The 11,706-nt window shown below is 33.5% G+C and overlaps 1 protein-coding gene across 1 annotated transcript in view; it reads right to left on the reverse strand.

Annotated features, from left to right (window-relative positions):
* Positions 1 to 667: 667 nt before the first annotated feature.
* Positions 668 to 11,706, reverse strand: part of LOC149787118 (uncharacterized) — a 143,402-nt gene continuing 132,363 nt past the window's right edge. The window contains exon 15 of the mRNA XM_089977632.1: positions 668 to 8,333. The gene's annotated coding sequence lies outside the window, so the exon portion shown is untranslated. The remainder of the gene's footprint in view (positions 8,334 to 11,706) is intronic.

Consider the following 11,706-nt stretch of genomic DNA (forward strand, 5'->3'; position numbering starts at 1 on the left):
TTTTTACAGAGCTTGTAAACAAAAGATTGTGCCCGTTTTTCTTTATTTATTCTGAAGTAATCGAATTAATTAATTAATTAATTAATTATCTACTTAATAATCAGTATGACACTTCGCCCAAAATTACGAAAATCTCATTAAACAATGTTGACCCTTAATCATAATGCCTATACAGATTCCATGTCATAAATATGTCTCTCTCCTTAATTTTATTTGTAATCTTTGACAGTAAATTTCAAATACATATATTAAAACACAGTAGTGAAAGGTATCAATTGGTGCTGCATAAGAAATAATGACAATTACAATGTTTGTAATGAAAGACATAGAACGTTGATTACATTTTTCTATGGTTTTAAGAACTGCCCAGTTGCTATGAAAACTGTCATGTACACATTTGTGACATTTTAAGAATAATCATATATTTCAATAAATAAATATACCAGACTTGAACTATATTTTAAAAGAAATACTTGAAAATAATAAAAGAATGTGTCATACAGTATTTTCAATTAATACTATAATTCAAATTAGATATTTTCCATTAGCAACAAGCAAGTTTCTTTAACAGATAATTGTTATCTGTGATGGATACAGCAGAAACTGGAAATACGTTATGATGTGTATGGACAGATAGTCTCATTAACATAAATAACAATATGCAATATATTGATAACAACATAATATGTTTATTCATGGCAACTTGCACTGAATGCACTATAATAAGTGATAATAACATTAGTTCAGTTCAACCTCCTAAATTAATGTGAGCATCATCTAATACATAATCAGTTACATTAGACTTCTGTAATTACTTTAACCTTGACAATACATGTATCATTTTAATGTGTATTCTGTTCAAACCATACAGATTTCTGTTGGCAAGAGATTATGAAGTGAGGCTATCCGGGACCTCAAGTCATTGTCTAAGAGGGACATATATATTGGACAGAATGTACTAGCCACAGCCCTTTCCACCCCCCGACAGAGAAAAATACAAATTTATTACCAGCACCCCAATCATAGTAACCAAAATAATTGTAAATGTCATAGAGTTCTTTCAGCACATCTATATTGTAGTGAGAATTATGAGATATTGAGATGTAAGAGAGATAAGAATAAACTGAGATTTGTGATAATGGGGACATTTATAAGTCTTTTTATTTTCCTACATTTCACATTTGGAAATTATCTTTGTTTAATACATAAAGATGAGGTTCGATTAAAACTGCCATTGGTTTTCCTTCCAAATAGCTACAAACATTTTACATGTATTATCACACTGAACCTGTTCCTTCTATAGTATACCTTTCATCCTAGGATCTGATGATAATAAAATACTGTTATGTACACTTTATTTACTTTATATCTTATTTAATTGTAAGCTTTAAAATCGTTATATTTTCAAGTTTTATTATATGTCATAATTATATAGTTCTGTTTACTAGGAGCCCGTACTTTTTCCAGAAAATAGTTTAACCATGACTGTTCATTTCTGTAAACACAAAAGGCTGACCTGGTTCCCGACCATAATTCAAATTTAGTAACAGTCACGTCATCAAGTTTTTGTTTTAAGTTCAGTTTTATTGTAGGAATGATAAAGTTGAGATCGAGGCTGTATGGAATACGTGACCATAGGCTTGTAAATAGTTTTAGTGAAGTAACGAGTAAAATAATTGGTTTTTCTCAAGGTCATACTGGGGCTACGTGATTTTTTTATATGTAAACATGATCACGTGATCCTGTTTCACAATTCAGGTATTTCCGAAACTGGGTATTATTTAGTTTTAATAAAGATGTTTATAGAGAATTTAGTCAGGCTGGGCTTAAAAATGCTAAATGTCAAGTCGTTTCTCTCTGTTGCAGCCAGTTTCCGAGTTATATGTACAAAACAATATTTAAAAAGGATACACCATACATCATCGCCTTCCATCATGGATTCTTCATTGGGACTCGAACTCATTAGAATATTTTATTATTAGGAAGTCTAAAATTTTATTCGTGGATTATTCTTGGATTATTTTTGGATTTGATTCTTTAAAAAGTAAGTGGTGATATAACCAGCACTGTTTTGGCGCTTACTGGTCAGGCGAAGATAAAAAAAAACAAGAACAAAAACAGTAATATTACATGCAATTTTTTAAAATGTATTTTCTGAATTGCACTTTATATTTTTTAAACAATGTCACATACATTTTTTGGCGCTACCATGCACCATCAAAAGCCTAGTCACAATGATAATATACAGAAACAGTTATGTGATCATATTTATATGTTGTCAATGTGTTCTTACTGAATGCATGTTTCATTATTTGAGTTTTCTAAGCAAAAACACGTACTTGATTAATTTATCACATAAAGATATTCTAGCATTAAAAATAATAAAACAAAAGAACACTTTTATGTAACATTGCCATGAAGACTGATACAGAATTGTCATGAATTGCATGGTAATTAACTGTAGACAGGCATTCATAATTTACATGAATCAAAACATCCCATATTAGGTCTCCATGAGAAGTGGGATACAGTTAGTTTGATTCTTTCTTACATACCATAAATCAATGTATCCATCCAACACTTTTCAATAACATTGGCAAAATTTAAATATCACAATTATGAAAAGTTCAAAAGAAATTATCATAACTTCATATTAATCATAATAATCCAAAAAATGATACTGTCAATAATAATAATCAAAATATGATGGTAATGTTTAAATAATAATAATAATAATAATAATAATCATTATTATTAATATTATTATTATCATTATTATCATCACCACCACAACTATCAAAATCAGTTAACATATTTTTTTATTATCACTATTATCACATACAAATAACTGCTACATCAATAAAGAGCAATATCATGGTATCATCATTTCTTGAAGTCACATTACCTTTCTCTTGATGATAGAGAAAAGACTATATATCAGGTTTTTCCCGAAGCCAGTCGGTATAAAAGTAATAATATGCTACCCTTCAACTAATGTTAACAATGCTTCTTGTTGTTCCACCTTGAATCTCACGTTATAGCGTATATTGAGAAGAACACCCTCAATCATTTGGTCCAGCATGACAGTCACATGATAAAATGTACTGAATATTTCCAATAAGCGAATGTGTGGAAGTCGCATCGGATTGTTTGCTATTTGCAGTATGGTGGCCACAAAACTTAGAAATGTCAATGCTATTTTGGTTTGTTATTCTACTTGGAGTTACAGGTTGTCAAACATACGATTTGATTCAGAAATATGCTGTACATATCACAAAAAGAACCCTTCAGCAGACAGAAGCTAAACAGCTGGGAAAAATGCCGGTAAGTGTATAAAATGTGCACCGATGTGTGCAAAAGTGGCTGCCGATAATTGCTGTTTTCAATGAATAGGTGATATCAGCCCCTAACAACATCATTACGGGTGAACGACTCATTTACAGGCCTTACAGCAGACATGTAGCATCATGTCACACCCAGTCACATCATGACACAAGGTCGACCAGTCGTAACACTAATCTCTTAATGCTAAGCACCAAGTGAGGCAGCTGCAAGTACCATTTTTATAAGTGTTCGGTATAATTTGGCTGGGGTTCGAACCTGCGGACTACCGCATCCGAGTCGGATGCTCTGACCACTTAGGCTACCGAGAAGTCCCATCGCTGCTTAATTCATTACAATGTGAATAATGTGGTCAAGCACAAGTTCAGCGTACAAACAAACTGTAATATTTACATATGTGCACAATGCATGATTACCATGACACTACATGTTCATGGAACACGTAAGTCATGCACATGGTCTGCGATTGTGATTATAACTAAAAGAATCATATTACATGGCGATGTAGTTACACAGAATCCTTAAGAAAGGGCTATTGTTATATAATTAAGACTGAATTTGGAAATTAAAACTGGAGCTTTATACAAAATACAATGGAATAATAATAATAATAATAATAATAATTAAGGCAGTCAACTATAACATACATGTAAACCAACTATTCAGCCACAAATTCAAGTTCTTCGAGCACTGAGAAAGAACCGCCCACAAATAGCAAATAAAGCCATATGATCAAGCAATATATATTATTTTCATCTGTTTGTAAAATAAACTGGAATATCTCCCTGAATGGGAAAACCATGAAAACAGCCTCTGAAGTCTATGAAAAATTGATAGATGACATGCATTTTAATGGCTGTGATTTATCTCACATACACACCTACAGTATGCTGGTAGGCAGGTCTCATATGCAGAATCCCAACAATAATTGATATTTGCAATAGTAAATATTAGAGAATTTAGTTCTCCTAAATTGTAATTATTAGAAATATCGAATGTAGTTTAGGATATGAATAGGAAAAGATATTGCGATACTGATGGGATTTAAACTTGGGTTGCTAAGTAATATTTCCTCAGACTATGTCAATATTCACTTTGACTAAGATATTGCAAAAGAAAATTCCAACAGCATAGTGCATTGTACATATAGAGTGTGTAAAGAATGGTACCTTTGTTATCATTAATCGATGTGGAGCAAAGGAGAGAAGGGGATATATAATTATATGTAATGTACTTTATGACTTAGAAAATTCTGTTTGTTCTGAACTGATCAATTTTTAATTCTAATTTGTCATGGAAAACTTATAATTTTGAGAGAACATTGTTTTTGTACTTTGTGTTTGTTATCTTTTAATTATGCATATTTGTATATTTACAGAAATATCACTCATTAGATACAAGTTTTTCTTGATAGAGCTATTCAATGATTCTGACCGAACAGTTCTTTTTAATACATTGCATTTTGAAAACACTGCTACAGTATTCTCACACCTTCCAAATGTGTCTTTATACAGCCTAAGGATTATAAAAAACAAACAGCATTGAAGACATAAAATATGCAAACAAATTAGTGATTTCATTCACTGATCAATAATTTATAACCTGATTGATGCCAAAGCAATAAAGGTAACTGGGAATGAAGGTACTCATCCTCTCAGATGCAGTACACTGGGACACAGAGAGAGGCAGAAATTTTGTCGACCCTGACAAAATATGAGTGAACATCCCTCGCCCCTCATGAAAAGTGACAACAAGGGTCCCTTCTGTAGTCTCTGCATTTAGTGTCACATACAATAGTAAGGACCACATAGTCAATTACACAAAGTACAAAGGACTGTGTTCCCCTAATGCTACATAGGTATTCTACAATTTGTGCCATCTAATTAGACACACCCATTCCTATCCTTAAATTCCCTTCTTATTTAACATGTCCCCGTGTCTCAGCATAAAATTTCCATTTAACTGCACAATCATAGATGTTTAGAGGTACTATCGTATAACTCTGCTTGCAGCGCCAATGTAACATAGAAAATGCACTGCTTGACCCAGGATCAAATTTGGCAATGATCACTGATAATCCATCCAAAATGGTTTGATGAAACCAACCACCAGGTGTACTATCAGAGGATGTGAACATAAACATACTTCTGAAGAAATTTATGCCTTTGGACAGAACAAGTGGAATCTCAAAACAAGGATCTAAATAAGTGCATTGATATAAAAGATATTCACAGAATTCACTGTGTTAGAATGAGAAATGCAAACAGTGCAAAACTAGAGGAAATACAGAAACAAATAAATCGCTTTGGACCAAGGAAAATAACTTCATAGGTGTGTGTGTGTGTGTTTGATGAGAACTTTTAACGTAGGTTTAACAATTTGTCAGGCATATTGCTTCGATGTCTGCAGTGTGTCAGTTTATAGTGATGTCTAACACTGGGGCATCATGCTGCAGACACAGAGCATGATGTCCCACCCAGTCACATTGTCCCGACACCATGCCTACCAGTGCTAACACTAACCTCTTAATGCTGAGCACCTAGCGAGGCAGCTGTTAGTACTGTACCATTTTGTAAGTCTTTGTATGATTCAGTTGGGGTTCGAACTCACAATCTCTTACCTTATAGGCCTATTAGTTCTCTCATATGTAAATGTATCCACAATAAAAAACCTACTATAAATAATTTTGTCAAAAATTACCAATAATTATAAATATTAGGGGTGAAACGATACATCTGTGCTGTGTATCGATATGATTCATGATACGCAGCCTGCAAAATGATGCATATCAATACACATATGAACTTGACTGTTTTTCCATCTTTGGAAGGTAGGTGGTGCCCTGTAATGTATGTTGAGAAGATAGCAATATTTTCAAACAGACTACTTGTTTGTTGCAGTGAGTTTTATTATCCGTTTTATGCCAATTAATGGTGGCTCCATACAACTCCCTGTGTTTTGAACAACATCAAAGATTTGAAAACATCTTATTACCAATTTCGGGTCTCAGTTAAGCTTAGAAGACATTATGATGTTATCTTCAAAACAGAAGAAATAATGTTATTTCCTAGAGCCAAGAAAATCTCATCTAGAACAAATTCAGGCATAGGAATAAGGTTGAATACCAGCAAGATCTATCACATTTTACTTTCTGCAGATGCATACGACTGCTTCAGCCACACGTTTTTGTATTTGTTAGCAAAGAAGGAAAATTATTGACAACACCCAGTCCTATTAGAATGTTTTTAAACTTACACTAGGTGAAAAACTTGAGCAGTCTGAAATCTGTCCATCGTTCATTCTATGCTAATTTCATTTGTTCCATCAGCATCATCATGCACTGGTTAAATATCTCTGCATAAAAAAAGAAATTCCAAATTTGTTCCATATGTACAATTTAAGGAGAAATGATGAGAGGATTTTATCTTAAGGAAGACCTCCCCCTTTATCAAAGGAAAAAGTAGGGGGAGGAAGAAATGGACATAGGTAAATATTTATCTAAACTTCAATATCTGTCTCTCTTTCTTCTTGCTCCACTTTCATTTCTTTCTATCAATTTTGTTCTGTGCTTCTGTCTGAAAGGAGCATGTGCATAATTAGCTTTGTCGGCTGGAATATGTTGAGAAATTGATGTGTATGAATGTTATGCACACTTTTCCATGAGCTCACGGATAGTATCTTTTCTATATATATCTGCTTCAAAATAGGATTTTTCACTAACAGTTATTTTGTTAAACTAGTAGTGTATCGACTACCATGCCAACTTTTATATCTGTTCCATAATGCTGCAGAAGGGTATTTAGTCCAGCAATGCTTGTGTATCTTTACTTCTTAATTTCATTTTTAACCTTATTTCATTCAGTTTATCATAATCCTGATATGAATACATGTTATGTATATGGCTTTGTAGCATATGATCCGCAGGCTGAAATTGATGAATTAAGAAAAAATGGAAATTGCATTACACTTTTAAACTGTTTAATTACACTCAGTATTGTGCCCTTTGTACATTTAATTATGAAATACCACTGACAAGGTCATGCCATCTGTTTTTTGGGTGCCTGAAGAACCCAGAGGTGGAACAATTGCTACCTGAAAAACAGATGTTGCAATAAGAACAGTTAAATAAAAATTGTATACTTTACTGAGCACATTTTTATACGTGGGACTTTCAAATTGACCAAAGGAGTCAAGATACAAATCAAAATGGAAACTTTACATTTAAGTAGTTATTATATGATGATTAAAGTACTTCATTATATACGTGGAACACATATGGAATGTATAGTATATGGGTTAAGATAATTAGCATGGAATTGGGAAGGGGGGGGCAGATTATGAACCATGTCACTGTGTTAACTTGTAGACAGTGCATGGGTATTCTCAAATAGTCTTTTTCATTTTTACTAATAAACATGAGTGTCTGTGATTGCAAAAGCTGTTTCAGATGGATTGTAATTTTACAGACTAGCAAGGCAACTAATAATAATTATTCCTGACTACTGAAGACTAAAAGAATAAGCATAGAGTAAGTATCGTTTTGTATTGATTCTCTGTTTCTTGTATCGATATGAGTATCGTTTCAGCAAAAGTGAAATATAGTGTTATATGTACTGTGTTACAGGTTTAAAACTCATAGAACATGAGCATAATGAATTGAGCACAAGTCAATTTCCATTTTCTCCTGAAATAGTTTACTTTGAGCTGCTTATGCACATCCAAAATTATATTTTCCATTCGATAATTTGCATGTCAACTATCTGATAGATTATATCAACAGTTTTGTGAGAAACATTTAATGATGCCATAGTCTTTGTGTTCCTTCATCTTGGTGGAAATAAAATGTCCATCCAATACTGGTTTCATATTTCTTTCACTGACAATTCTACTGGTGCTTCTGCAGGTTCTTGTCAAAACGAATAAGTACTGAAGAATCGGACATCTTGGGACACTGGATCCATGATCAGCAGCAAACTCATAACGTGCATGATCTGTAAAAATAAAATGTTATCACGAGTCTTTGTTGGGCAGTTAAAATATCATATAAACTTCTTAAATGCAACTGTAGACTAGATTATTTAATATTAAGTTTATCAGCTAAAAGTCACATATATAATTTATTCATGATCTAATTTAATTGATGCATCATTTATACCAAATGCTCTCGTTATGTTGATTCCAGCTTTTGTTTAGCTAGAAAGTAAAACTTTATAACTGAGCTTAATCTCAAAACCTTTAATAATAATAATAACAATAATAATAAGGCTTTAATTATAGAGGGTGACTCATTAGGCAAGGACTATTCTCCCTTGAGGCCCTCTTAAGGAGAGTATAACAATGCACATTATATGAAGGTAGCAATAATTACTGGCTATTTTATCATGTTTAGTATTAAAATACTAAATTCCATTGTCTATTAGAAATACATACATGCTCACGGTATCTGTTCTTAAATACTCCAATAATTTCAGCAGATTTTAAATGTAGTGGAAATTTGTTCCACAGAACTGTACCAGAGTAATGGTAGCTCTTTTTAAATTGCTCTATTCTTGGTTTTGGTGCTAGAAGGTTTCCACGTGATATTGATCTCAACTGGTACTGTGTTCAAAAAGGCCTTAATAAGTCCTGAATATACTCTGGTGCAGTTCCATGTAGGCATTTATATAAAAGAACTGCCTTGTGAAAATCTATCCTGTCATATATTGTGACCCATATGAGTTCTGTAAACAAAGCTTTTGAGGACTGATCAATAGATACATCTAAACTTATGAGTGCTGCTCGTTTGTGAAGTTTTTAAATCCTTTCAAGCTCCGATTTAGCACAATTTCCCCATACATTCGAACAATAATCCATTGTTAGAAGAATATATGACTTGCAGTAAAGACTGAAAGTTTCCATAGGTAAATAGTTCTTGATTCTGCCGAGTAGGGCAATTTTGGATGACAGTGTTTTACCAAGCTTATCAATATGGTCTTTTCATAATACTGACCTCACCACCTTCATTCAGAACTAGATATAATAAGTCTTTTAGTGAAAACCCCATGCTGATATCACCAACCATTCAGGAGAAGTAGCAATGGCAATATTTATTTCATGATGGTTACTGTGTAGGTTACATTGGATATCCAGGCAACACCAACTAGACCATGTCAGACCAGCCAGATCATGTCAGATCAACTAGACCATGGGTTAAATATATGTGTAAGTTTCTTAGCAATCCTCCAAGCAGTTTAGAAGTTGCAATCAAAACCTTGTGCTAACAGACATATGATATACAACAGATGGACGATGGACTGCAGATCATCCCATAAGCTCTATTGGTCTATGACCAGTAAATCTAAAAACTAGTTTTCCATCATTGTTATCATTATGTACTCCCCTACAAATGTGATGCAGACAAAGTGTGCATGTGATATGATGGCATTGGGTTTACAGAGCAGGAGGCGTCTATTTGTAAGAAACAGGGATGCTGACCTACGTCTTACCAAGTACAATCATGCTAAAATATTGATATTTCACTTTTGCATACACAAGATGACTGTCCTGAATGTGTAAGCATCAGAAACATAAAACAAACCAGATACATGTTTGCAAAGCATATACGTCCACCGACTCAAAGCAAACCAAGTGTAGTCAGCCCAGACGAGGTACCAGTGTGAGTCCCTGGATATAGCACGTTGTTCTCTTTGCCTTGGAACTATATAGTCTTTAAGTTTTTGCTGTGCTATAAAACACCACAACCAAACAACTAACCAAATAGAAAATAAAAAAAGAAATCATGAAAATAGGTAAAACTGCTATAATGTCATAAATATTTATATAAGTCATCTACTTGTGTGTGTAAGAAATTTGATTTTTCTATCTTGGATTTATTTTGCCCAATTGTTATAACAATGATTTTATTAAAATAATATAAGTCAAACACTTACAACTCATGTTAACTGTATTTTATTTAAAGAATTCCTGTAAAGACCTAACAAATCTAATCAGATCCTCCAGATATAAATACAATTATGTTTGACTAGTGTTATCAGTCAACCTTAAGCAGTTTTCATTAACTATGCATACAGGTAGTTTGTCAAAATTCCCAAGTTGAAAATGATCAAAATGGTGTTTTAAGAAACAACTGAACAACAGACCCAAGGGAGCCTTATATCACTCAGCTGGCTTACCTAACCCAATATTTGATCATCTCACTAAACAGGTTTATGAAGTCTTGTAAGACTGTTAAAACACAACCTATGTAATTTATCTCTTCAACTTATTATCATCTTGATTTTCACATGGATCTTGTTAACCCTTTAAGCCCCGATCCCGTCTGTAGGCGTGATCCGGTTTCTGCATTCAATGGCCGATCCCGCCTGTAGTCGTGATATTTTTACTGCATTCAATGGCCAATCCCGTTTCCAAGCGTGATGAATGTGTGTTAGATTCAACGTCTCTGATTGGTTAGAAATGGGTTTATTCCAAGAACTAACAACTATTAAACCAATCAGAAATGATTTTACTTTCATTTGCGGAAATTTGAATTGTTCAGAAGCTAAGGGCTCCTGTTTTGAAAGCGGTTTAACTACACGTGCTCTGGTCATGAAAACTCGTAAATGATGGCGGACGTAAGAGTGATTTTTGATGAGAGCAAAAATGAGGAGTTTCTCGGGTTTGATCTTGAAAATACTGAGCAAGCTGAGGAAAGATATGTTCAGCAGTTGGATATTTTGTGAGATTTCGATTCGGACATAGAAGTTTCTGAGATTGAATCGTCCGAAGATGAGGATGCTGACAGCGATGATGATCGAGTTCTTACGGATAAACGTTGCACATAATTTTGTAAATTCTTTATAAATAAGTCGTGAAAGACTTGGACAAATAGGGAAAAAAAATACATCACTGTGTAGACAAATTCATTTGCAATAAAGGGTGAAACTTTCTTGGATTTTAATTGGATATAAGCAGAGAAATTAAGGTAAGAGTGAATGCATGTGCACGATGTTTACAAAATTTTTCAAACAGGTAAAAACTCTGGGGCACACGCAGCTAGACACAGCTTAGCGCTGCTGGGGCATAGCAGCAGTGATACTAATAACGGGTCTGGGGCTGAATGAGTTAATGTGTGATGTTCTCCATGACTTTGATAATGTAAGTAAATATTTCAATTTTCATCAAATCAAATAATGAACATGACTACCAGAATGTAAATAAGCTTGTCCAATCAGGTGCATGAATATGTCTACCAGAATGTAAATAAGCTTGTCCAATCAGGTGCATGAATATGTTTGTTTCTAGAATGTTTTCAAATATATACAGGACCTTAATGAAAGAAACCCATATTTCACATTGAGCAAAACTGGATCCAAAACACGGTTT

This window comes from Sinohyriopsis cumingii, chromosome 12, assembly GCF_028554795.1.
Source record: "Sinohyriopsis cumingii isolate HCF-2022 chromosome 12, ASM2855479v2, whole genome shotgun sequence".
Classification (NCBI taxonomy): Eukaryota; Metazoa; Mollusca; class Bivalvia; order Unionida; family Unionidae; genus Sinohyriopsis; species Sinohyriopsis cumingii.